The sequence below is a fragment of the Lissotriton helveticus genome, chromosome 6, assembly GCF_964261635.1.
Source record: "Lissotriton helveticus chromosome 6, aLisHel1.1, whole genome shotgun sequence".
NCBI lineage: Eukaryota > Metazoa > Chordata > Amphibia > Caudata > Salamandridae > Lissotriton > Lissotriton helveticus.
In genome coordinates, this window is record NC_136067.1 from 57,955,852 (window position 1) to 57,981,069 (window position 25,218).

At 49.0% G+C, this 25,218-nt stretch overlaps 1 long non-coding RNA gene across 1 annotated transcript; it reads right to left on the reverse strand.

Annotated features, from left to right (window-relative positions):
- Positions 1-13,229: 13,229 nt before the first annotated feature.
- LOC144761207 (uncharacterized) lies at positions 13,230-24,038 on the reverse strand. The gene is made up of 3 exons (XR_013595627.1): positions 23,842-24,038; positions 14,072-14,206; positions 13,230-13,991 (listed from the first exon to the last, which is right to left on the reverse strand). It is a non-coding gene; the product is annotated as an uncharacterized LOC144761207 (long non-coding RNA).
- Between the last annotated feature and the right edge of the window lie 1,180 nt (positions 24,039-25,218).

Sequence of the window (25,218 nt, forward strand, 5' to 3'; positions counted from 1 at the left end):
ATGATTTTCTGGCTTTCCGGAGTAATTTGAGATGGAGGGGAGGAGGGATGTTGCCTCCATTTCCGTTCCGTTGATCTGAGTTTGCGTCTCTCATCATTCAGGGCTCCGATGAACCATGGGTTTTTTAAATTGTCAGGAATTCTTCTGAGTTTTGGAGGAGCGACTTGGTCGAAAACTTTGGTCATCGTAGAGTTATAGTGAGCAGTGAGGGCATTGACGTCTGCCATGTTATTGGAGGGGGTAAGAGCCTTCTCACATTGGGAGGCAAGGTTGTTCCAGTTGATGTTCTTTGTTTCTTTTATCCATTGTTTCAGCTTGATTTGTTGCGAGAAAGTTTTCTTCTTAGCGGATGGGATTTGGAAGGTGATAATGTGATGGTCTGACCAGTCACAGGGGGTAGTCAAAATTGATTGAATTGTATTTTGTTTAGAAATGAGCCAGTCGAGAGTAGCACCCTTTGTGTGAGCAGGCTTTGAGATGGCTTGGATCAGGGAATGGTCTGCAAGGAAGGTTTTGAGGGTGTTAACCTGTTTGTCCAGTGGGTTCTCCCAGTGGAGATTGAAATCGCCAAGGAATATATCATTGGAATGCGGGGAAGAGTTAGCAGTGATGATTTCCAGAAGTTGTTCTGTGAAAATTGTGTTTTGGGCTGGAGGATGGTAGAGTATATGTAGTTTGTAGGAGTGGTTACTTGATGATTTTACAGAAATCCCAGGGTATTCGCAGGAGTCCAGGGGTTCCGAGTGAAATTTTGCAATGGAGATGTCAGATCGATGTATGCAGGCTAAGCCTCCGCCTATTTTGTGTGTTCTGTGTAATCTGATGATGTTGTAGTCTGGAGGGACAAGAAGGTCTAGGCATGGTGAGGATGATTCCTTGAGCCAAGTTTCTGTGAGGATGATTATATCAATTTCCATGCTAAGGATGAGGTCGGCAATGTCAGAGGTGTGTTTAGGGGCAGAACGGCAGTTTAGTAGAAGGCAAGAGATCTGGTTTGAGGAATTCATTGAAGTAGGCTCCTGGTTGTCGTGGTTCAGGGTTAAAGAGTGAAGATTATTCAGGTTTATTCCTCTATGAATTGGATGGGATGTTCTGCAGGGGTTAAGGGTTAAGGTGTACACTGCAGCAATGATAAGGTAATGGATGGACAGCCTGCATTTTTTTCATCTGTTATAAATTGTCATCTTCAGTGCACTTTTTTTCTAATTCAGATTATTTCTATGGAAGGCATATATAGAGCAGTTTGAATTATAGCCTAGAGTTTAAAGTCAATTTTAATGATGTTCTTATTTTGAATTTATTATCAGGAACTACCTACATGCAACTTTTGTTTCAGCTCCATAAGTCTTACACACTTCTTTGGATGTATATATGACTATCTATTTTGAGAAAATAATTTGCAGCCTCTTGCTTAGCGTGCTAATACCGCTGGTGATAAAAATCAAGTGCGTTTCATTTTATTGAGATCCTTATTTGTTATATTTACTAAGTTCATATATAGTCAACCCTCCTGGGCTACACTCCTGGCCCAGATGGAACAACTACGATGGACAGCAACACTTGCACTCTCATGACTCCATGCTTTCATCCTCGAACTCCTAGACAAAGGAGGGTCAATGCTGCTCACAAGCAAACAAGGAGAATTATTGCACGAACGTTTAGTTAACTTAAAGGCAGAGTCTGATATCTGCACAAAAATGGGGGGGGGGAGTGAGACAGTATGATCGAGCAATGTGCTGCAAGATAATAGCCACCTGTGTTATGCTGCACAGCCTGCCCGTACGTAAAATACTACTAGTTAACCCAGAAAGTCACTCTGATGACGTAGAGAATCCCCCTCCCTTGCCACCCCCAGGACCTAATGCAGCAAGAGCTGCAGAGGCTCGTGCACACAGGGATGATGTCATAAAAACCATCATTTAAAAGTACATATCATATTTCCAAATAACTACCAAATTGAGTATGAAAACACGTGTTTCTGGAGATTCACAGATTAATTTGAAAAAAATAGAAGAACAATTCAATTTTCAACAAATTACTCATGAATAGAGATTATATTTAAGGTTGAACAAACAACTAAACAGTATTTTCTTTAACTTCTTGAAAATAGTGCCATGGTATATTTTACTATTCTTGCCTTTGATGTCCAGTAGTTGGTCCTTCTGTTGAACACTTTGGAGCCATTTCTTCTCCACTCCGGCTTCCATGGCTGCTTGATGAAGCTGGTTCACCCATGGAAAGACTGCTCAGACTTGAACTCTCCTCAGTTTCCCCAATCGACCTTGCTGCCCTTATTCCTGCATTAGCAGCTTACATTTACTCTAAGGTGTTTGTTTGTGGGCTAGGCTCCTGGCTGCATCACCACTGTGATGCAGTAACTCCACCTGCATGTTCGCACATCTACCACACACAGTTGGGTTGGCTGTTGCTAATCTTTCAATAGAATGCTTGAATGTTTGAAGGCGATTGTTCCTGTGTTACTAGTGATGCCTGTGCTCCGCTGAGTCCCTTCCATGGCACACTGCTCGTGTGCTGATGACGAGCTGAGCTCGTCATGACCACACCCATTTCTATTGACCTTCAGCACAGCAGGCAAATATCTCAAGCAGTCAAGGTCTTAAAAACTATTTATTGAATTTTAATCGTCTAACACACCCAGATTTTGTACAAAGAAAGCAGTAAAATAAAACCAAACCTCCACAATTCACTGTTCAGCTCCACTGTGAAAGCCCCACGGGTTCCCACCTTTGGAGGCTAAGCAGGGGCAACAAGTTAGTAAACATTTTCTCACAAAGTCAATCGAGGCCGCTCCAAGTATTGTGCCTCCCTCTCCAAGGACCATGGGCGGGATGGGCATGGCTCCTGGTGTATCCCTCTGTGCCTGGCCCAGTCTTGCTAGACTTTCTGATGTTTCTGTGGGCAACCCCTGTGCAGGTATACTGGGCATTCCAGGCCCATGCAGAGGTCCATCCCTGTGGCCCAGGGGCCATGGAATCTTTCCATGCAGTTGCAATGTCATGCTTGGCTATCAACAGACCCAACCAGAGCAGGGCCCTTTTGCATCTGCCCCCCCCTACCTCTTCTGTAATGTATAGAAGGACCAGTTTGCAGTCTCTAGGGATTGTCCAACCCAATACAGTCTCCCTTCTGTAGAGTCTTGAGCCATGCGTAAGGCCATATCTTTAATAGCCATAGTGAACTCTACAAAGCCTTATCTGATGGCTGCATCACCATCAGTTCAGATTCAGCGCTGTGCCGCTTTCTTTGAATGTTCAACATTGATCGCTCCTTTGCATGGGATTGTACTGGAGAAGAGGTGCTTTGCCTGACTTCTCAAATTCTGGACCTTACAATGTGCCTCGAAGCCATTCTTTCTCTTTATAACACCAGAAGGGACAGTGTTGCATCGCTGCAGCAGAGGAAACATTAGTTGGCTCTCCCAATGCAGAGGTGGTGTGCTGGCCGCTTGGTGGACTTTCAGTCTCTGTAAGAATGGTGATCATAGTTCCAGCAGGTTTAGCTTCTGTGTGAACATCCTCTGTTTGTGGTGGGGTTATCTGAGTAGGTTGAGCTGTTGTAGGTCAAAACAGTGAAAATATGTCATATAAATTATGAGCATGTTTTTTAAATTACTTATAGGAAAACAATATCAACGTTTCATTAACTCCTTGGCCGCGGCGGTAATTCCGCCGTGGCCCACTCCGTCACGAGCCGCGGTGGCGCTGTGCTTGTGACGGAATGGTTCCGTCACGGCCCCGCCCGCTCAATGGAACGCTCAGCGCAGGCGCAGAATCAGCGCCGCGCAGGCGCGGCGGCCGGGCCGTGACGGAACCATTCCGTCACCAGCACAGCCCCACCGTGGCTCATGACGGAATGGTTCCGTCACGAGCATGCAAGGGTTTAATGAGATTTTTTATGTAGGCTATGAAAGTAGAAATGCAAAGATAGAAGCGTTGTTTGTAAGTCTTGGTTTTATGCATATGGTCTACATTACCCACAATGCTTTATTCTAAACACTATGGAAACCTGAAATTTAACAATTTCTCAATTTCAAGCACATATTTTTTTTCTTTTTAAAACTTTTTTGCGCTGCTTTGAGTCATTTCTAAATAGATAATATTTTATCAGCACATCTGGTGTTATGTTTTTCCAAGTTTTACAACTAGTGTTCAATGTAGGTTGTACTATTTTAGGCACATTCTAAATAATCAACCAAGAGCATCATCTACAGAGGGTGATGTGTCTTTATTTGATACTCCAGAGATAGCTTTAGGCTGGAAGGTTGTCTCAATGAATTCTTCTTAGGGGTGGGTGCTGGCTCTGTGCTTGGTTCCTCACCCCTATCTGCAGCCCCCTTTCTTTTTGTTTCTACCTTCTCCTTGGTCCGAGAACGCTTTTCATCCAAGCACCTTTTGATTTCTTTCAACGACCTCCTTGTGACACCCACAGCATTAAACCTTTGCTGGCTCTTTGTCCAAATGTCTTTTTGGTTGTCCCTAGACCAGACATGGCTGTTTTGCAGAGAGCTTGTCATGTCCCCTCCTCCACCATTATTTCCAGCTCTATCAGCCTGATTCATGAAGCGAAAGAGCGCCCGCAATCGCAGCGAAAATGCAATTGCGGGTGCAATTTACGTAATTGGCATTCAAGAACAAAATAGCGAATTCGCTAACACATAATAGCGAATACGCTAACACATAATAGCGATTACGCTATAATAGTCGCAGATTCCCGGTAGTTGAGCATTAGCGATACGGAAAAAGCGACCAACCACGGAATCTGCGAAATAAATAGCGAAACGCAATATATTCTCAATCGGCATTCATGAAAAATCTACAATTGCGAAAACCCCCAAAATCGCAGTTTGCGCGGCGCAAATTAAGGACAACTCAAAGCAGGTGGTAACCATAAAAGCCATGAATAAGTAAAATTTGAAAAACCGTTGGCCAATCACCAACAGGTTCAGGCCTGACCAATCACACATAAGGACATTCAGCAGCAGCATTAGGCGTTCCACAATGCCAGGAATGTACATGGTGGTGAGGCGGCGAAGGCTACAGCGAGCAGCACGGAGGAGACGCATGAGGCAGGAAAGGATTTACCGCCAGCGGGTCACCTTGCTGGGCCAAACCAGAGAACAGATATTTGCTAAATACAGGCTGAATGGGGAAATGATCATCTGGCTGATACATGAACTTGACCCCCTCATGCAGCACCCAACAAGGCGAAACAATTCGGTGCCTACACATGTGCAGGTATTGTGTAGCCTGCACCTCCTGGCCTCCGGGAGTTTCCAGGGCATAGTAGCGGCTGCTGGGGGGATATCCCAGCCCACCATGTCACGCTGCCTCCACACTTTCGTTGACGCCATGCTCACCCAGCTCCACCGTCACATCACATTTCCCACGAGCCAACAGGAATTGGACTTGACAAAACTACAATTTTACAATGTAGCCCATTTTCCCCATGTCCTCGGCTGCATAGACTGTACCCACGTCGCCATCTGCCCACCAGCTGCCACGGAGTATATGTTCCGCAACAGAAAGTCCTAACACTCCCTCAACATACAGATGGTCTGCAATGCCAAGACCATCATCACTGACATTGTCGCCCAGTACCCAGGGAGTACCCATGACTCCTTTATCTTCAGGCACAGCGGACTCCACACACGACTGCTCAGGGGAGAGTTTGGAGAAGGACACCTACTTGGTAAGTACACTTTGTCGACAATGTCACATTGCTATGAAGTAACTGCGCTGCACAGGCAATCAACATCTGCTCCTCTCATTCAGGTGACAGTGGCTACGCCCTACGGGAATACCTCCTGACCCCTTACCTCAACCCTGCCACACCTCAGCAACGGCGCTACAATGTTGCGCACATCCGGACAAGGAACTGTATAGAAAGGACATTTGGCCTGCTCAAGAGCAGGTTCCGTATACTGCACAAGACAGGTGGGGCCATGTATTACAGTCCTGCTGTGTGCTGCCGCATTGTGGCTGTCTGTGCAATGCTTCATAACATTGCAACCAAGCGCCGGATACCTGTTGACATCTCAGGCAGTGAATCAGAAAGGGACGACCGGCCACCAGCACATGCGCACCATGCACGCGGGGAGAACCCAGCTGAAGGCCACAGACGTCGCAACCACATCACAGAGAACAATTTCTAGCCCACCCTCTTCCCTCACCCCACAAATCACAATTGCATGCAAAATGTAATGATTACACAACGCTAATGTGTGCTGCAAAATAAATATATTTGTTTCATTCACAAAAAATGTAATCAGTACAACCATTTACTACTAACAGTATTCCTTCATACTGCAGTGTCAAATGACAGGGCAGGCTTATAGTCAGCCTGTGCCAGTGATTGTCTGAAAGAGTCAATTGCGCCTCCTGCGCGTTATGCCCAAGCGCCTCTGAGGCTCTTCCTCTTCCGGGGCACCTGTACCTGGCGTTGCCCTGGTGCTGCGCCTAAGTGGCGGGACTAGTGTGGCAGATTGGCTGCTGATGCTGGATGCCCCCTCACTGCCATCGTCACCCCCTACAGTGGCAAGTAGAGCAGGAGGGTGTAGTGCCGTAACCGCCGTGGTGAGGTGCTCCAGGACCCTGGTGATGTCCTCACAGCACTGTACAAGTTGGTGCTGCTGTGTTAGTGACCGCCGCGACAACTGTGAAGTGGCATTTGCAGCCACATAATTGGACCTGCTGTAGGAGGCCAGCCGGCTCATGAGCTGGTGGTGGCGCCGGCTTGCTGCACTGCGCTGCTTAATCATCGCAGCAGTGTTGGCCTCCATGGCTGCAGTCATGCGGCCCATGGCCGCCGTCATGTGGTCCATGCGGTCTCCCACTCCGGCCACATTGCGCCCAATCTTGTGTAGCTGGAGCTGAATGGCACCTTGCTGCTGTGACTGGCGCTGATGAATCCTCAACATGCGTCTTTCGACGCTCAAACAGGCATGTCTCTGTCCATTGCCCCTCCTGCTGATTGCAGCAGTGGTGTGATGGCGAGACCTCCCACGCCTGCTCTGCTGGCCTGTCACTGTGGCTGGCCGCTGTGTTGGCGCTGTCGCAGGCCCAGATGTTGTAGCACCAGCTGCAGGTGATGTCACAGCAGGCGTTGCTGGTGCGGCAGGGACTGGAGGCACATTAGTGGCGTGCCTGGCTTTGGCTGTGGGCGGTCCGCCAGATGCAGGGGGCACAACGGTGGGGGTCCTGGCTTTGGCTGTGGGTGGTCCGCCAGATGCAGGGGGCACAACGGTGGGGGTCCTGGCTTTGGCTGTGGGTGGTCCGCCAGATGCAGTGGGCACAACGGTGGGGGTCCTGGCTTTGGCTGTGGGTGGTACGCCAGATGCAGGGGGCACAACGGTGGGGGGCCTGGCTGCTGGTGTTGTTGCAGCGGCAGGGGCTGGTGCCTGGGTTTGCGGTGGATAATCCTCCTCCTGGGCCTCCTCATATATTTGCAGCCTTTCACTGTCGCTGCTTTCTGCGCCACCTGTGAGGGTAAGTGGATACTCATTAGTTGCATGTGACTGTCAGACGTGCTGATGTTTCATGCATGCTGGGTGACATTCCCTGGATGGCTGTGGATTTGCGTACTTTGGAACCTGTCTGGCTGCATTGTGGTACTACTACATTGTGGACAAACTACATCTCCCACAATGCTTCAGGGCATTTCCTGATGCGCAACAAAGGCATGACTAAGGGACATTATGTGAGCCTATTTGGTCAGGGACGGTCATAGGGGACAGGGTCGCAGTCGCATGCCACTTACCTTGGGTGTCTTGGGTGGGGCGGGAGGAGTCCAGAAGTGTGACGCCAACGCACGCCTCCCTCTCCAGGGTGTTCTCCACCTGGTCCTCCAAGGGTGTGTTCGGAGGGACTGTAGGTCCGCCACCTCCAGTGCCCGATGACTCTCCAAGGCGCTCCGCCACCCTCTCCTTGGCACGACCTCGGAGGTCATACCATCGTTTCTTGAGCTCCTCCAGTGACCTATCGGCCACACCCACGGAGTTCACACTGGAGGCTATTCCCAGCCAGATCCTCATTTTGTCTTGCTCCGGGACCTTCCGGGAGTCTTTCCCAAAGAGTTTGTCGTGGTTGGCCACCACCCCTTCTATCAAATTTTCGAGCTCCTGCTCAGAAAACTTTAGCTTCCTCTTCCGCCCTGTGCTGTTGCTGGGGCCAGGAACAGGTTCCTCTGACATGGCAGCAGAGTAGTAGGAATTTCGCAATCACCAGAATAGCTGCTGCTTTCCAACTTGCTCCCTCGAGGTCTGCCTCACTGTGGTGAATGGGGGTGGGAACTGCCTGCTTCCTGGTTGTTATGTCATCACTGAGCTCGAAAAGCGACTTCCCGTTTTCCCGATCGCGCGAGATTGCGATTCGCATTCCCGATCGCACGAGATTGCGATTCGCATTCCCGATCGCACGAGATTGCGATTCGCATTCCCGACGCAGGTAGCCGGAAATAGCGATTATTCTGCGATTATCGTTAGTCGCTAACGGATTTTGCGCCCGCGTGCGAGTCGCTTTTTTTTTCCGGTAATCTTCATGAATTCTGATTTGCGAGTTCTCAATAGCGGTTCGCATTTTATCGCTATTTGAGACTCGCAAATCCCGTTTTTCATGAATCAGGCTGTTGGTCGCTGAATTTGCGCTTTCTCTTCCTGCCCACCCCCTCCTGTGGCTCCTGGCTGGACATGGAAGTCCCCTACTGGGAGAGAAGCCCTGTTTCTGCTCTGAAGCTGAAAGTAAGAGACGTTCCTGAAATAGGTGTGGCCATCACTCAGTGCTAGTGTATTCTACGACTCTTACCCATTCGCAGTTTATGATCTGATATTTATATCGAATGCTTGCGAATTGCTATATGCATTTAGGAAAGGTACCTGAATTATGTTTAGCGATTCCTAATTTGTAATTGGGAATTTTGTCGCACGGAAATGCTAAATACACTTCTCGTATATCAGGCCCACAGTATAGTAATTTGAAATGTGTGTAATCTTATGTGGCTGATTCTTTCTAAAAGAAAAAAAACGGAATGACTCTCAAGCATGGGGAATGTTATCCATACACGAGAGGGCAACTCTGACTTTTATTGCTGGGACGTCCGCCTCAGAATAATTCCCCATGACCCAGTTGTTTGCAATATCTTGAAACGTAATTGTAAAGATGGTGTCAAGTGTTTTGGAGGAAGATCTAACAGGGAACTGGTAAATGGAATTCATGTGAACATTCCTTTTCATTGAGCACTGATGTAGGCTATGCAGTAAATGCAGTTTTATGTAGGCTAATGCAAGGGATATACTGAAAAAAGTGAGAGATTTTTGTCACTGTTGCCTGTGTCTAGTTATGCCCTATTGCCTTGTTGCTCTGAGACACCCACTGCACCATGGCAATATTTATATCACTCATGATGCATTTTTTTCTCCGTTGCAGACTGCTACAGTGTCCATAATATTTCCCTGCAAGGCCTGAAACTGTTGCCTCAATGGCTCTTGCAAGAGACCATCATCTCTTTGTTTTGGATGGATAAGGTGCTGATGATCCTGATCCTCGCCTGCACATCTCGTGTGACTGCCTGCCACTCCTCATTGGATGTCACATGTATGCAATCATCTGTACAGGAAGGTGTGGATCCTAAACATCGAACAGGGAGCATTGTCAGACCCTAATACCATAGCTAAAACATCCAGGACAAAAGTATGGACAGGTAAGTGTGTATAGGTTTTGTATATCTCACTTTACATATATGTACCTTGATGGTGTATATATATCTTCAAGGTACTTAGTTGTAGAGCCAAGATTTGTAAATCTATAGTTACCTTAATAATCTTGCCTATGGATTTTAGTCCTTCATATTGTGGGTACGATATGAAGGTGTCACAATATTCCTATGCTCCATATTCAAGACTACAACCTGTATGAGCAAGCACGTTGTTGGATGTGTGTGTGGGAGTGCATGTACTTGGGTGCATACGAGTGCGAAGTGTTTAATTTGAGCCAGTACCTTCTGGTGCTCGGCTCCCACACTTAATTGTCAACATCTGCACTTTTGACGGACTGCCAAATGGTGGCGCTGCTTGTCTATTTTAAAGATGAGTGAAACAACAATTTTATTAGCAATTCAAAATACATTAATATGGCGAATACCTTCAAGCCAAACCATTCTTGTAGGAGTGTGATGGTTAGTAGTTGTATTGGTGCTGTCATTGTCAGCACTGACAGGGGCAATGGGTGGTGGAATCTGCTGTGGCCTCCTGACAAGGGCCCTAGCACTTATTTAAAAAAAAAAAATATTTATAAGATCTTTTTATTGGCATTTCCATAAAAACATGTACAAAACCAAAACTGCACTGCAAAAGTCATTGATATTGTGATCATTTCAGCATCAAATGTATTTTATTTTTTTACAAATTAAGCGCTGTGAATGTGTGAGTCTGCTGATATTCCTTTTTTATTAGAAAACACATAGGCTTCGTTAAGATGTTCCTGATTTAGAAAGCAGTGGTATCTTATTGAAGTTTGCAACACATTTAGTGGAAAAGCGTCAGAGTAGGTGGCGTGCTCCATGAGCTGCAAATTTGAAAAAGTTATAGATAGAATTAAGAACACTGAAGGAATATATGTGTCAGTGAAAGCTGAGACAGAGGGGACTCATAATTAGCTGTATTCAATATACTTAAATAAAATCAGGTCCAAGAAGGTTTATTATGAGGCCACGTGGTGTGGTATTGTCTTCTAATATTACCAATGTATTCTTAGATTAAGGGCCTGATAATGAATTTGGTGGTCCGACCACCATATTATGACTTTGGCTTCTGGGACCACCATAGAATCGCTGCTACCGCCAGGGATCCATGATCCTTTGTGGTCTTGAGGCAACAGTATGCTTGCGGTGCAGCCCCTGCACAGCCTAGCACATTAATAGTTTCCTCACTGCCCTCCTTTTCAGGGCAGTGAGCCCAGCATTAAAAGGGTGGTGGTGAGGAAACTAAGGGGCCCTACAGGGCTCCCTGGTGCCTCAGTGAATGGGGGTGCATGCACCGGGGCACATGGTGTGCTCCCCTGTCTTTCTGCACCCCCAGTTCATGCACCATATGGACTTTACAGTCCATGCCGTGCTGGAACCCGCTGCATTTCTAAGGCTCTTCTATGAGCCTTTGAAAGGCAGCGCCGTGGGCCAGCCGCCGCAGGACCTCCCGTCTGGATTACAACTTTTAATCTGCTGGGCGGTGGACTTTGGCGGTGTGAGAGCAATGCGGTAGCGTGCCGCCCCGTTCCCACAACGCCAAAATCATAATCAGGCCCTAAGGCTCTAGTCTGATGCAAGAACCACAACTACGTAGATCAGACAGCTGCACAAGAGAAGATAGAAATTATAGCAACGTTTTTGCAGGAATGAGGCTGAATATACAGTCAGAATTTGTTCAGGGAAGAAAGCACATTAGAAACAGGGAATATAGTTTCTTCCCTTTTCTCCACAATACATTTTCTAACATATATGCTACTGTTCAAAAACAACTTTATCTATCTCAGTAGACTAAGGTTTGAGGTATGGTAATTTAGTGTCACGCTCCTTTTTTTTTTTAATGTCCCTGTCCCTTTACATAAGGAACTTCACAATCATCTTAAACTGTGATGAACGAAGACATCTCAGTTGCGGGATGAATAAAAACCTACAACAGAGAGCTAGAGAGAGAGAGTAGTTGCAAAGGTCTTTTTGAGGTAAAGGTAGAATGTTCTAATTCCTAACCATCCTCAAACAGTGGCCTTTATCGTGGCCGGTTGTATGTGATGACACCTCATATAGGAAAGGCCACATGTGATTGTCAATGTACAATCTAGTGTGAGGGGTTTCACCAAGAGTTCTGGTCAGACCCTGCAATTAGTGTTTTTAACAGAACTTGCTCCTGGAAGTTTACTATAATTTGTTGTGAAAAAAACAAAACAGAAACCGAGGATAGGGCTTTAGTCATTGGAAGAGCAGAAACTTGCAGATCCAGCAGTTCTTTGGACAGAAGTAGAGTTCTTCTCTTTGGGGAAGCTACTGATCTTGGATCAAAGAGAAGAGTTTAACGTGACAGAGAAAATCCCCCTTGTCTTGTTAACTGAATTAAAGCAACCTGTCTAGGGGTTGAGAAGCATAACAAGAACTAGGGGTTGAGAAGCATAACAAGAACCCTCAGAAATATTGGAGTCAATTATTGTAAGATGGGGCAGGTAGGCTCACCCTTAGGTTTTAGTTCCCCACAGTCCCATAATCATTATAATCTTCATGGATCATTTTGGAGTGGCTCAGACTCCACATGTATTGGAATTTAATGTACATACGTCATAAGAACACTTGTACATTATACTGCAACCACACAGCAGATGCATTGGCAATGAAGGTGCAGAATCTACAAACATGCCTGGTTAAGAAAGGATGAGGACAACATGAAAAAGGTAGCCTCCAATTGGGTCTGGGCGGGAAACAATCTTTACTGCGCGGTTTTGACACCGCAATACAATCACAACGCAGTTGTTGCATCGACTGCGTTGTTACCATTGCATTGTTACCACTCAGTGTCTTTACGACGCACGTCATTACAACAATAGATGGCGCTCTAGACTAAGGAATAGTATGATTTACTATTCCAACACCTTCCCTAGTGTTTCACACATTGGAGTTGGAATAGTAAATCATACTATTCCTAAATCCAGCGCACCATCTAGCGCAAGTCGTTGTAACGACTTGCGTTGTAAAGGCACTGCGTGGTAACAACCGCATTGTGATGGTATATATTCGATATGGGTCAGTGGTGGGCAAGGTCCAGGAGAGGGGACAGAGGACCTGGCATGGTCCAAAAGGACATGATCGGTGGGCAAGGCATGATTCAAGATGGGAATGATCAGCAAATGCAACATAAATATGTTGCATTTGTTGATCATATGTTGCATTTGCTGGGGGTGCAGACAAGGCAAAAGCTTTCCAAGTCACCTGCCACTCTTATGGTCGGATGTCATTTGATGGATTATATAGGTTTCAGCTGCCAACATCCATTCAGGATAAACAACCGCATCAACTATATGGGAAATTTCCCCTTCCATATGTTTTTTCACGAAGATTGAGCACAATGGAACTTCTAAACCTCTTGAAATTGCTCCATAATCACATCAATATGTACAATGTGAAGAAAAAGTTATCATCCAACCAGTTGATTGTTTATTGTGCCATATACTTGTCTTAACATTATCCAAAAGTTATCAATAAAAGAGCAATATAATCCAAACAGTGGTTCTCGAGCAATATAATCAAAAAAGGGGGGAAACGAACCCACCCAAAAAGTGAAAAAAGAAAGAGAAGCCTGTGAGTGTCACAATGTCACAAAAAACATTACATAAGTCAGTGCATAACATTTTTTTAATATGATCAAATGTAAACAGGGATGCTCAAAACAATTACACGCACAATTACTACACAAAAAAAATAAAGACATATGAAATCAAAAAACAGCGGCAGAAAATAATAAACAAATCACAATATACACAATAAACAATAGACAAATAATGTGGTCTCTGATTTGTGCCATGTAAAGTGCGTCAACGGCGTTTCAACCCAAGATTTCTTTGAAGGTCATCATCAGGACAAAAATATTTTCAGGAGTGGAAGCGACCACTTGTCAGACTTTCTAAAAAATAACAATATACATATAAATATAATTTGTGACATTTTCAATGACACAGCAGTTAACATGAGTAGGCTTCACACCGATTAAGTGCAAGAAAAGATATAGGAAGCAGTATGGCAAAAAAGATCCTGAAGAATTGAAAAAGGGACAAGAAAGCAGACCCCAATGTGAAAGAAATAAAGAAAACTGGGTAAACCAGATGGAAAAATAAGAAGAAAAGTTTAAAAAAGGAAGAAAAGTTAAAAAAACCTTGGCAGTCTTTCTACACGCATAAGAAATCTTCTCTTGTTGTACCAATAATATTCCAACAGGGAACCTATAAATCAATAAAGTCAATTTTACTAAAAAGGTAGGTTAAAAATACTGTTAGGTTAAATACCAAGGGATTCTCCATACCTGGCAGAATACAAGGTTGCCTTAAATTTGGCAAAACCTTCCAAATAAGTATTTTCAAAACGGTGTCCAACCCGGTCATCCAATGATTGCGTGGACAAACCCCAAAGAGCAAAGAATTTTAAAGAATTTCCAGAACTGAAAGAGAAATTAATAAACCAACTGAGAGGAGAGATTGTCATCTCCTAGCTCGAGGCATCTCTGTAAATTACTGACAATGCAACCCATGTGGCTAAAGATCTACATAGACCATCATTTTTTTTCACAACCGTGTTTATTAGGAGTTTAAGCAGATTATATGTACAGTCCTCCAACATCAGGAGAACATGTCAGTGGTCAACATACAATAGAGTATATGCATAGCTTAAACGTTTAACTGGCCCCACCCACCCTTCCGTCCCCCCCAACAACCTTAATAGTCCCCACTACCCACCCCTTATCCCGCCCTAACCCGATGCACGTGATCACAATCAGCTGCATTATATACATTGAAGCAAAAACAGGAGTCATGGAGCCACCTAGGCCCCGAGGTCTCTATCAGTAGACAGTCCATCATCCATGTCAATGGGAGGTTCCAAGGGCAGGTCTCTGTAGTCTGCCCACCGCTTCCAGATCTTATAATGTTTCCGAGGGCAGCCCCTGGCCTCAAACACTGGCAATTCCAACCCCATGAGGAAGTCTAAGCCCGCCCTCCATGCGCCAAGCGGGGGAGCACGATCACTCTTCCAGGCTCTCGCCAGATCCCTTTTGGCCACGACGAGGCCCAGCAGAAGGAGATGACGCTTATAGATGTTACCACCCACTTGATCCAGGATATGAAGAAGACCCAATCTGGGTGTACGGGGAAGATCCCACCCCAGCACCTCCGATAAGCAGTCCCACAATCCATTCCAGAACCGAACCAGGCCCACACACGACCATACAGTATGCACCAATGTGCCTCTCTCAGTCCCGCAGCGCAGGCAGTCTGGGGAAGCAATAAGGCCCGCCTTCCACAGTCTCTCTCTGGTGTAATAGGCCCGATGCAGATACTTATATTGTATGAACCGTAATCTCATTGCAATTGCCGCACCTCAGGGGGACTCTAGTGCCTCCCGCCAGTCATCCTCATCTAACGGACCGACATCCACCTCCCAGGAGGCCTTCAACGACATAAGGGAAGAGGAGCAGTGAGTGACCAGCGTCTGGTAAATTTTGGAGACTTTTTTATCCCCCAGGTCTCCCATGAAAAGCTTAGCTTCCACGGGGCTAAACTCCGGGAGCCGGTCCAGCCCTACCAGACTCGGCGCTAGAGCATGTCGAAACTGTAGATATTTGAAAAATTGGGTCTTAGGCATGTCAAATTCAGTGTTGAGTGTCTGGAAGGATTTGAGGGTGGTTCCGGTAAGGACATGGCCAAGGGACGAGATCCCTATGGAGTCCCAGCCACCAAACCCTTGCAGCGAGGCCAGCGCAGGGAGCTGTCCGTTATTCCAAAGTGGAGTTTCGGCCGTCAGCCGTCCCCACCAGCCCATGCGACGCAGTGCTTGTCTCCAAATCAGGAAGACTACTTGAGTAGCCCGCGGTAGTTTCTTCCGCTGCCCGGCCGAATACAAGAGGGTATGAAGCGTGGCATCCCCCATCAGAAAATGTTCCAGGGCGTACGCCGGATCGCTATGTCCACCGTACCACCACTCATTTAAAACCAACAAATGGGAGGCTTGGTAGTAGGACAAGATGTCAGACGTTGCGAGACCCCCACAGTATGTGGACAAAAAACAAGTCCGCAGTGCCACTCTGGAAGCACCCCCAGCCCATAAAAAACGGCCCAGCAATGAATTCACACGACGGAACCACTGCGGGTCCACCCTGTGTGGATGGTTTTGCAGTTGGTATAGTAGTCTAGGAAGGGCCACCATCTTGAAAATTGCAGACCTGCCATAGATATTAAGGGGCATGCGCGACCATGTTTTGACGTCTGATTGGACCTTGTCCCATACCGGCTGTATGTTACGCTCCCATGCAATGGCAGCTGACTCCGACAGGAAGACTCCCAGATATTTCAGTCCACCAATCGCTACTTGCAGATCCGACGCCCAAGAAGACGCCTCGGACCGTCCCCCTAGCACCCAGAGAGTCGACTTTCGCGGGTTGAGGTAGAGTCCCGAGACGTCACCAAAAATGCGCAGTATCTCCAAAATTCGAGGGCCCGAACGATCAAGGTCTGTTAAAAAGAAAAGGACGTCATCCGCATAGAGCGCGATCCTATCTGAGAATCCCGCCCCCCATACAAAGCCACGAAGCTGCGCATCGATGTGCACCCATGCAGCTAGTGGCTCCATGACCAGTGCAAAGAGATACGGGGACAGGGGGCACCCCTGCCGGGTCCCCCTAGCAACCGGAAACCTCTCCGATATGGCTCCTGAAACACGTACCGAGGCGGTGATGTCCGTGTATAGCAGTTTGACGTATGAAACAAAAACCGGACCCAGATTGAGGCGCGGCAATAAAGCAAAAAGGTAAGTCCAGCTGACAGAGTCAAACGCTCTGTCGATGTCCGCGAGCAGGAGCGCCGCCTGCTCTTCTGTCGCCCCCATCGCATCCACCGCCACCTGCGCACGTCTGATATTGTGCCTTGTCGCTCTGCCTGGCATAAAGCCCGCCTGATCTGGGTGGACCAAATCCACTATATACGGGAGGAGACGATTCGCTAACGCTTTAGCCAACAATTTGGCTTCAAAATTGATTAGAGATATTGGGCGATACGACTCGTGCCTATCGGGAGACCTGCCCGGTTTCTGGAATACCACAATCTCAGCCTGACGCCAGTCCACCGGCAAGCTACCACATTCCCGCGCAGCTTCCAACGCCCGTCGATAGTGCGGTCCTAGCTGCAAGTGAAATTTCTTGTAGAATTCACTGGGAAAGCCACTCGGTCCGGGCGCCTTACCAGCGTTGAGTTGTCCCAGTGCATCGCCCAATTCCTCCGCAGTCAGGGGAAGGTCCAGAGCCGTCCTGGCCTCATCCGATATCGCCCGGGGGGGAAGGTCAGCTATGAATTTGTCAATTGCCTCCGGCAGGAGACTGTCCCGTGGGGCGTATTGTACCGCATAGTTGGCAGCAAAACTCGCCGCAAGGGCAGCAGGATCTGTCATGGCAATCCCCTCCCCGTCCGTGAGACCCGGTAGAGTGATCGGTTGCAGAGTTTGTTGACACAACCGGTGGAGCATGGTGCAGGACTTGTCGCCCCACTGGTAGACCCTGCTCCTTGTGGCTAGCCAGGCTTGTCGAGCCTCGTCTAATAGGACCGAGGCATAGGATTGCTGTGCCTGCAAGAGCAGTCTTAACGCGACATCGCCATTGTCTTCCCTACACCGGTCTTCCAATGCTCTCACCTTAGCTGCAGCTGCCACTGTGACTTCCCGGTGCTTTCGACGGGCGGCAGCACACCAGGCGATGTCCACGCCTCTCAGCACTGGTTTCATGGCCTCCCAGACCGTCACACTATCTACACCCTCAGTCAAATTCTCCTGCCAGTATCGGGCTATCACACCGTGGAGGCACGTCGTATACTCTGGCTGTTGGAGATGCCACGAAGACATCCGCCACCGAAACGGCCGGCGTGACTTGCGCAGCTCGATCCGCACCATGACCGGGGAGTGGTCCGACAGCCCTCGAGGTTGTATCGCGGCCTGCTTCACCCTATCGAGGAAGGCCCCTGGCACAAACACACAGTCTAGCCGGGAGAAGGAGCCATGTACTGCTGACACATACGTGTATTCACGCGTCCTGACATGCAAATGTCTCCAAGCGTCCACCCAGCCCAATCCATCCACCATTGCCCTCAGACGTGTAGGGGAGGTTGCCACTGCGGCCCCCTGTATTCTCTGCCTGTCCAGACCCACATCCAGCACATCATTCCAGTCGCCACCTATCACAGCCAAGCAGTCCGGAATCTCAGCCCACAATTCAAACAGGCGCTCCGCCAGGGCCCATTGCAGAGGTGGGGGAGCATATACACTACCAAACACCACAGGTTCCATACAAAGCATGCCCTTAACAAACACATAACGACCCTGGGGGTCGATCCAATGGCGTTCGTGAGTATAAGACAGTCGTCTATGAATAAGGATGGCTACTCCCCTCGACCCCCTGGCAAAACCTGCATGGAATACCTGGGTATATCCAAACCGTTGTAAGCTTAGAACCTTCGTTCCCAACATATGCGTCTCCTGCAACATCATGACATCAGCTGAATCCCTCTTACCCCAGCGCAGCACTGCCCCTCTCTTGATTTTGTCCAGCATTCCCCTGACATTCCAACTAAGGATTCGCATGGAGCCACTAGTAGGCGCCGTCCCCGGGGAATCACCCATAGTCTCGATAGAAAAGTCTCTGAAGGTCCCAGGACCCAGTCCAAGCTCCCCGTACCACTGACATCTTGGCAGCAAAAATCACGTGCATCCCCATCCCATCACCACATCCCCCCCTCCCCTGCCCACCAACACAACCCCCCCCAACTACCCAACCTCCGCCCTTCCCCCCACCCCCACCCCTATACCTCACGGAACTTTGAAGTATCTGTCGCGGCATGGGGAGCTCCAGGCCCAAAACAGAGCGCCTAAAGCCACCCATACCAATGGATCCCACTACTCTCCCCAACTAACAGTACCTCCCCTTAGGGCCCCCCCTCGAACGTGAGAGGACTAGGCCGCCCATGGGTCAGTACCCCGAGCCCTATTGAACCACATGTGACCTACCACTGAAACGGCGTGGGATAGCTCAACAACACTCATAACGCCAAGCCATGTCCCAGATCTCACCACCCCAGGCGCCAGGTAATTGATCAGTGAGGCAACCACTCAGGGCCACTAGCATAGACCAGTGACGAAGTGTCGCTTGGGAAGCAAGAAAGGGGCTTCCCGGCCCTCAGGTCCCAGGCTCGGATTGCGTAGTGTCAGACTGTGCACCATCCAACGGGCCGCCCCCGGATTGGGAGCGTCGCCGTGAACGAGACTTCCTGTGTCTTTTGCCCTTGTTGGAAGATTCGCCCCTCTCCTGCGACGACCCACGCGATGCTCCAGGGTTCAAGCCCGGCTGGGCATTCGGTCGGATCCTGACCGTCTCATCAGTCCAGCTAAACACTGCCTCCGGGGTGTCAAAATAATGGGTCTTGGATTGGAAGACAACTCGAAGACGAGCCGGGTACAACAGCGAATATTGGATTTTCAGACCCCGCAATTTGGCCTTCGCATCTTGGAAGGATCGACGCTGCTGCTGCACCAGCCTAGTATAGTCCGGGAAAATCATAATCCTGTGGCCCTCGAACAACAGATCTTCCTTGGCCCTCGCTTCACGAAGTATGGTGTCTCTGTCGTGGAAGTTGAGGATTTTAGCGATGACCGGACGTGGCCGCTCTCCCACCGGCGGTTTCTGCATCAGGGCCCTATGGGCGCGCTCCACTACAAAGCAACGCGACAGGACGTCCGGGGGAAGCCAACTCTCCAGCCAGTGCGTCAGGAACGCATCCATGGACCCCTTCTCACAATCCTCTGGAAAGCCCACGAATCGCAGATTATTTCGGCGCGCACGCCCTTCCGCATCCTCGACGCGTAGTGCCAGCCCCTTCTGGATCTTGGCCATGTCTTCCACCTTCTTTTTTAGGGCCACTACATCATCTTCCACCCCTGTGATCCGAGTTTCCGTTTCTGTGATGCGAGCAACAGCGTTGCGGAGGTCTTGGCGCAGCAGCATGACATCAGCTCCAACCGCACCTATTTTGGCATCAAGCATGTCCCTGGATTGAGTTATGGCGGCCATCAAGGCCGCATTATCAGGACCCGTGCCCTGGCTGCCCCCAGAGGCCCCGGATCCCCCACTGGGTCCAGTGAATTTATCAATCGTTCCTTGTTTGGAGGAACCAGTGCCGCCCCCACCTCTCGTCACGGTGAGCGATAATTGAAAGGTCCGCCCTGCACCTGCGGTGTGGCCTTCCCGAACAGCTATCCAACAGCAGAGTCCACACGGGGGACCAAGAAGATACTGTCGAAGCCTGGACGCCGTCTCCAGCGAGCACCCCCAGATAACGTGTGCCGCAGCCAAGTTCCGGGCGGTAAGGCCCAGTGGAAAACAATCGTCCCCACCAGACGTGCTGAATAAGGCAGTCTCCTTACTTGTTCAGGGCCTCCAAGTGCTAGGTCCGGACCTCCACCAGGGCCTATGAGCCAGGGCACGTACAGTGTAGTCTCAGTTCACCAGGACGCCCAGTCGCGTCGGACCTCCTGGCTCCCCCACACCCCACTCGGGTCTCAGATCAGCAGATGTAGGAAAGGCACCGGGGCCCCCAAACCGAATAGTATAGATCACCCCCGGGCCACAATCCTCCGCACTGCGCCACAGAAGCAGGCTCTCCAGGGAGGGTGAGGGGGTGGGCACTCACAGTTTGTCGCGGGCTATCTGCGGACCACTCCCGGTCCCCACCAGGGCAGCAGGCGCGTACCTCCAGGCGCGTATGTAGGTTCCACTGGACGGCACTACACAGCGTCACTCCACCGCTCCATCCAGCACTGCGAAATCAGTCCCAGCCCTCCAAATCGGACGTGGCGCTCGACCCTCCAGCGCCCCGGCTGCACAGTGCTTGTACCCTCGTCCAGGAGCCAGTGAGGATACTGTCCGGCGGGGGGTCGCCAAAGTCCAGGCCCCGGCATCCCCAGGGCCAGGCAGGCCGCAGTCGTACTCTGATGCCCCAAGTGCCCGAAACAGGATCCAGCAGGGACTCCCTCCGACGCGCCGCCGGTTCCAAGCAGCCCCGGGCCAGGCCAGGGGAAGCGCGCCTCAGGGCTTACTTCATAAGCAAAGTCCAGGCCACCGGGCAGCCGGGCCCCAGCTGCAATCTACCCCTTCGTGCTCCTCCTGTGTGTGCCCCGCGGTCTTCGGGCGCTGCAACCGCCCCACCAACACCAGGGGTGAGCCTCGGCAACCCACTGTCATCCGGGCCCGGGCCGGCCTGGGGTCTCGAAACTCGAGGCCCCGGCTGCTCGGGGTCCGTATAGGCCGCTGCACCTCCCCGCCGTCTCAGAGTCGCCTCAAGGAATGAGGCCGCTCCACAGGGCCCCACAGTGGCGTCCACAAGCTCCGGCGTTGCTGTCTCCGAGTGGGGAATCGCCTGACCGGCCCGACCACCGGCCGTCGGCGTCCGACCCCGAAAATCGAGGTCCCGGCTCCGCCCGTGAATTCCAGGCCGCACCTCGCTGCTGGCAATCTCGGGTCACTGGGACTGCAGAGGGAGTGGGTCGGCACACCGGAGAGATCCGGACACCACCAGGAACACTCTCCACACCGGTAAGGCAGTTAGCGGGCTCGGGGGCCAGGATAAAAGGACAGATTATGACTGGGCCGGCGGGAGCTCCTCTAAGCTGCGACCGCCATCTTCGCCCTCCAAGCCACGCCCCTACATAGACCATCATTTAATCAAGAGAAAGCATAACGGGCTGGTGTCATAATCAATGCATTCCCCTCAGTACTAAAGGACTATCGGGTCAAGGGGTGAGATGTAATCCATAGTATGTACCAATCCCTTGAGCGATCCAAATAAACAGGACAGGGCGTCCAACATGCATTACTTTAAAAGTTAGAAAACAGGGAGGGAGCACACTCCTGACCTCTCAGCCGGGTCGCCCCTTCGCATTCTGGTAAATGCAGTTCATAAGATTCAGGACAAAGTTCGTAAGTATTACACCAAGGTTGGTGCAAGCAGGTGCTTAGTAGAAGGTGTCTCTAGACACGAGACATGGCTCGTGTTTCTGGATAGTATCCGTCATCAGTTGAGATCAGATTGGGGTGGCTAAGAGGCTGCCAAACAATCCAGGCTTCGTTGCCTCTCGGGCGCGGAGGTGCTTCGCCTATAGCTCGTCAGCTAACGAAGGCTCACGGGAGCCCTAAACAGGAAACAGGGAGGGAGCACACTCCTGACCTCAGCCGGGTCGCCCCTTTGCATTCTGGTAAATGCAGTTCATAAGAGTCAGGACAGAGATGGCCAGCACAACTGTGTAATTACTCGAGACTTTTCGAAAAGCACACACGCTTGTGAACTACATTGACCATGATGCTCAGGGGCGAACCCGCTGGGAGGTGAAGCAGTGTGCTCCCACATTGATTTCCTGTTTATAATGGCTCCCTCAAGCCGGTCGAGCTGACGAGCTCGTGGAGATGCACCTGCGCGCCTTGAAAGGTACTGAGACCCGAGAACACTTTGGCAGCCTGCTCAGCAACCCCGAATACTTGATGCCTAATCTCTGCTGATGACGGATAAAGATCCAGAAACACGTGTCCAGAGATGGCCAGCACAACTGTGTAATTACTCGAGACTTTCCGAAAAGCACACACGCTTGTGAACTACATTGACCATGATGCTCAGGGGCGAACCCGCTGGGAGGTGAAGCAGTGTGCTCCCATATTGGCTTCCTGTTTATAAAGGCTCCCTCGAGCCGGTCGAGCTGACGATCTCATGGAGATGCACCTGCCCGCCTTGAGAGGTACCGAGACCCGAGAACACTTTGGCAGCCTGCTCAGCAACCCCGAATACTTGATGCCTAATCTCGGCTGATGACGGATAAAGATCCAGAAACACGTGTCCAGAGATGGCCAGCACAACTGTGTAATTACTCGAGACTTTCCGAAAAGCACACACGCTTGTGAACTACATTGACCATGATGCTCAGGGGCGAACCCGCTGGGAGGTGAAGCAGTGTGCTCCCACATTGGTTTCCTGTTTATAAAGGCTCCCTCGAGCCGGTCGAGCTGACGAGCTCGTGGAGATGCACCTGCGCGCCTTGAGAGGTACCGAGACCCGAGAACACTTTGGCAGCCTGCTCAGCAACCCCGAATACTTGATGCCTAATCTCTGCTGATTACGGATAAAGATCCAGAAACAAGTGTCCAGAGATGGCCAGCACAACTGCATAATTACTCGAGACTTTCCGAAAAGCACACACGCTTTTGAACTACATTGACCATGATGCTCAGGGGCAAACCCGCTGGGAGGTGAAGCAGTGTGCTCCCACATTGGTTTCCTGTTTATAAAGGCTCCCTCGAGCCGGTCGAGCTGACGAGCTCGTGGAGATGCACCTGCGCGCCTTGAGAGGTACCGAGACCAGAGAACACTTTGGCAGCCTGCTCAGCAACCCCGAATACTTCATGCCTAATCTCTGCTGATGACGGATAAAGATCCAGAAACACGTGTCCAGAGATGGCCAGCACAACTGTGTAATTACTCGAGACTTTCCGAAAAGCACACACGCTTGAGAACTACATTGACCATGATGCTCAGGGGCGAACCCGCTGGGAGGTGAAGCAGTGTGCTCCCACATTGGTTTCCTATTACTTTAAAAGTTGCCCAGCAACTGACTTGGCAAATGCGGTAAATCAGATTACGAAACTGCAAAGTCTTAAAGTGTCGGCCACAGGATCCACAATAATCCAAAACTAGCTCCGGTGCCCGATACCACCGTGGGTCTTAAAACGCGGGTCTCATTATTTCTAAAAAACAAGTCACCTTAATAAAATTAGTGAGACCACCAAACGTCACTAAACCATGGTCCCTGAGGGAGTCGTTACAAGGGAGAGTTTGAGGATAATATGCAGCTGCCATTATTTCAAAATCGGTCTACCTGCTCGTTTTACCCAATGACGTGCATACACTTATTTTACACGTTTCCAAGGAAAATGTGGGGCTACCCTTAGTTAAAAATCGGTCTCCCGGGTAGTTTAATCCAAAACCCCCCCCATGCACTTACTTTCCAAGTCCAACGATCGGGTGTTGCACCGAAGACGCCAGCAGTAACCAACCGATCAGGCACATGACTTATAAGCACCCCGGGGGCATGTTCATAGAAAGAGGACAGGCCCGCCCTTACACTCGTGAGGGACTTTATTACCGAGGTTACTTCTAAAAAATTGACGGGCTGAACTAAAGGTGACGGAATAAGAATTGAGGGAAAAAATGAAAAACATTTAACCCTAAAAAAAAAAAACGAAGACATTTCAAAAGGGCCTTATTACAGCGGCCATTTTGGAACAGTCAAAGTTAGTCAAAGAGAGAAAAAGGGAATAGAAAAGAAAGAAAGACTCCCGTCACCATTTCGCCTTGTTTCCATTGGAGATCACATTTAGAGATTTGTAAATAACAAATGCATATGTTTCAAATAGAATTGAATCCCCATAATTAAAAACATTATATCGACTTACTAGCAAGCTAAGCTATCATCATTAATACATCAGAGCATGTAGAGAATCATTTTTTAACAAAAAAAATGTGTTTGTATCAAAAAAACATTGGCATCAATAAATTCCTAACATTGGCATAGGTTAATATGACCTATATTCCAAAATGTACGTATTTTTTAGAGGGTGGCTTCACCAGATTTGCAAACCACCGGCTATATTATCATTATCCTCCAATATCAGCTGTAACACTCAGTATCAATGCACTCGATGGTATAGGCATTATCTTCAGTGCTTATTTAGTGCATCAGTCAATAAGATGTTATATTAACAAAACTGAGCCTGAAAACATACTCGTCAGGTAAATCAAGAAGAAATACACATGAAAAAATACAGATGTGCAATCCTCATAACAAGATAACCCATGAGAAAACACAGAAGTGCAATCCTCATAATAAGATAACAGAATCGTGGAACAGTGTACAACGGAAAAGCTCTAATGGAAAAGCACAGCTGTGCATTCCTCAAGGCTATTCAATCCCCGGTTGATACTGTCACATCTAAAGATCCATCTACATTCGGCTTGGTCAAGTATTCGTGTGAGATCTCCACCCCTACTGGGACACTTAATCAGTTCAATGACCTGCCACCGCAGGTCAGAAGGAGTATGATTATGTTCAATAAAGTGAGAAACCAACGGGGCATGTTCATTCCTGCATCGGATGCGACTCTTGTGTTGGGAAAGTCTGTTTTTTACCCGCTGAGTGGTTTGGCCGATGTAAATTAAGCCACATGGGCACCAAATAGCAGATACCACATTTTGGGAATTGCAGTTTGTGTGATCTTTCAAATCAATTTTCACGTTCCCATGCACAAACTGTCTTGTGTTAGTGGTAGAATCGCACATCATACAATTTCCGCATCGATAGTGACCCACAATTCTGTTGAGG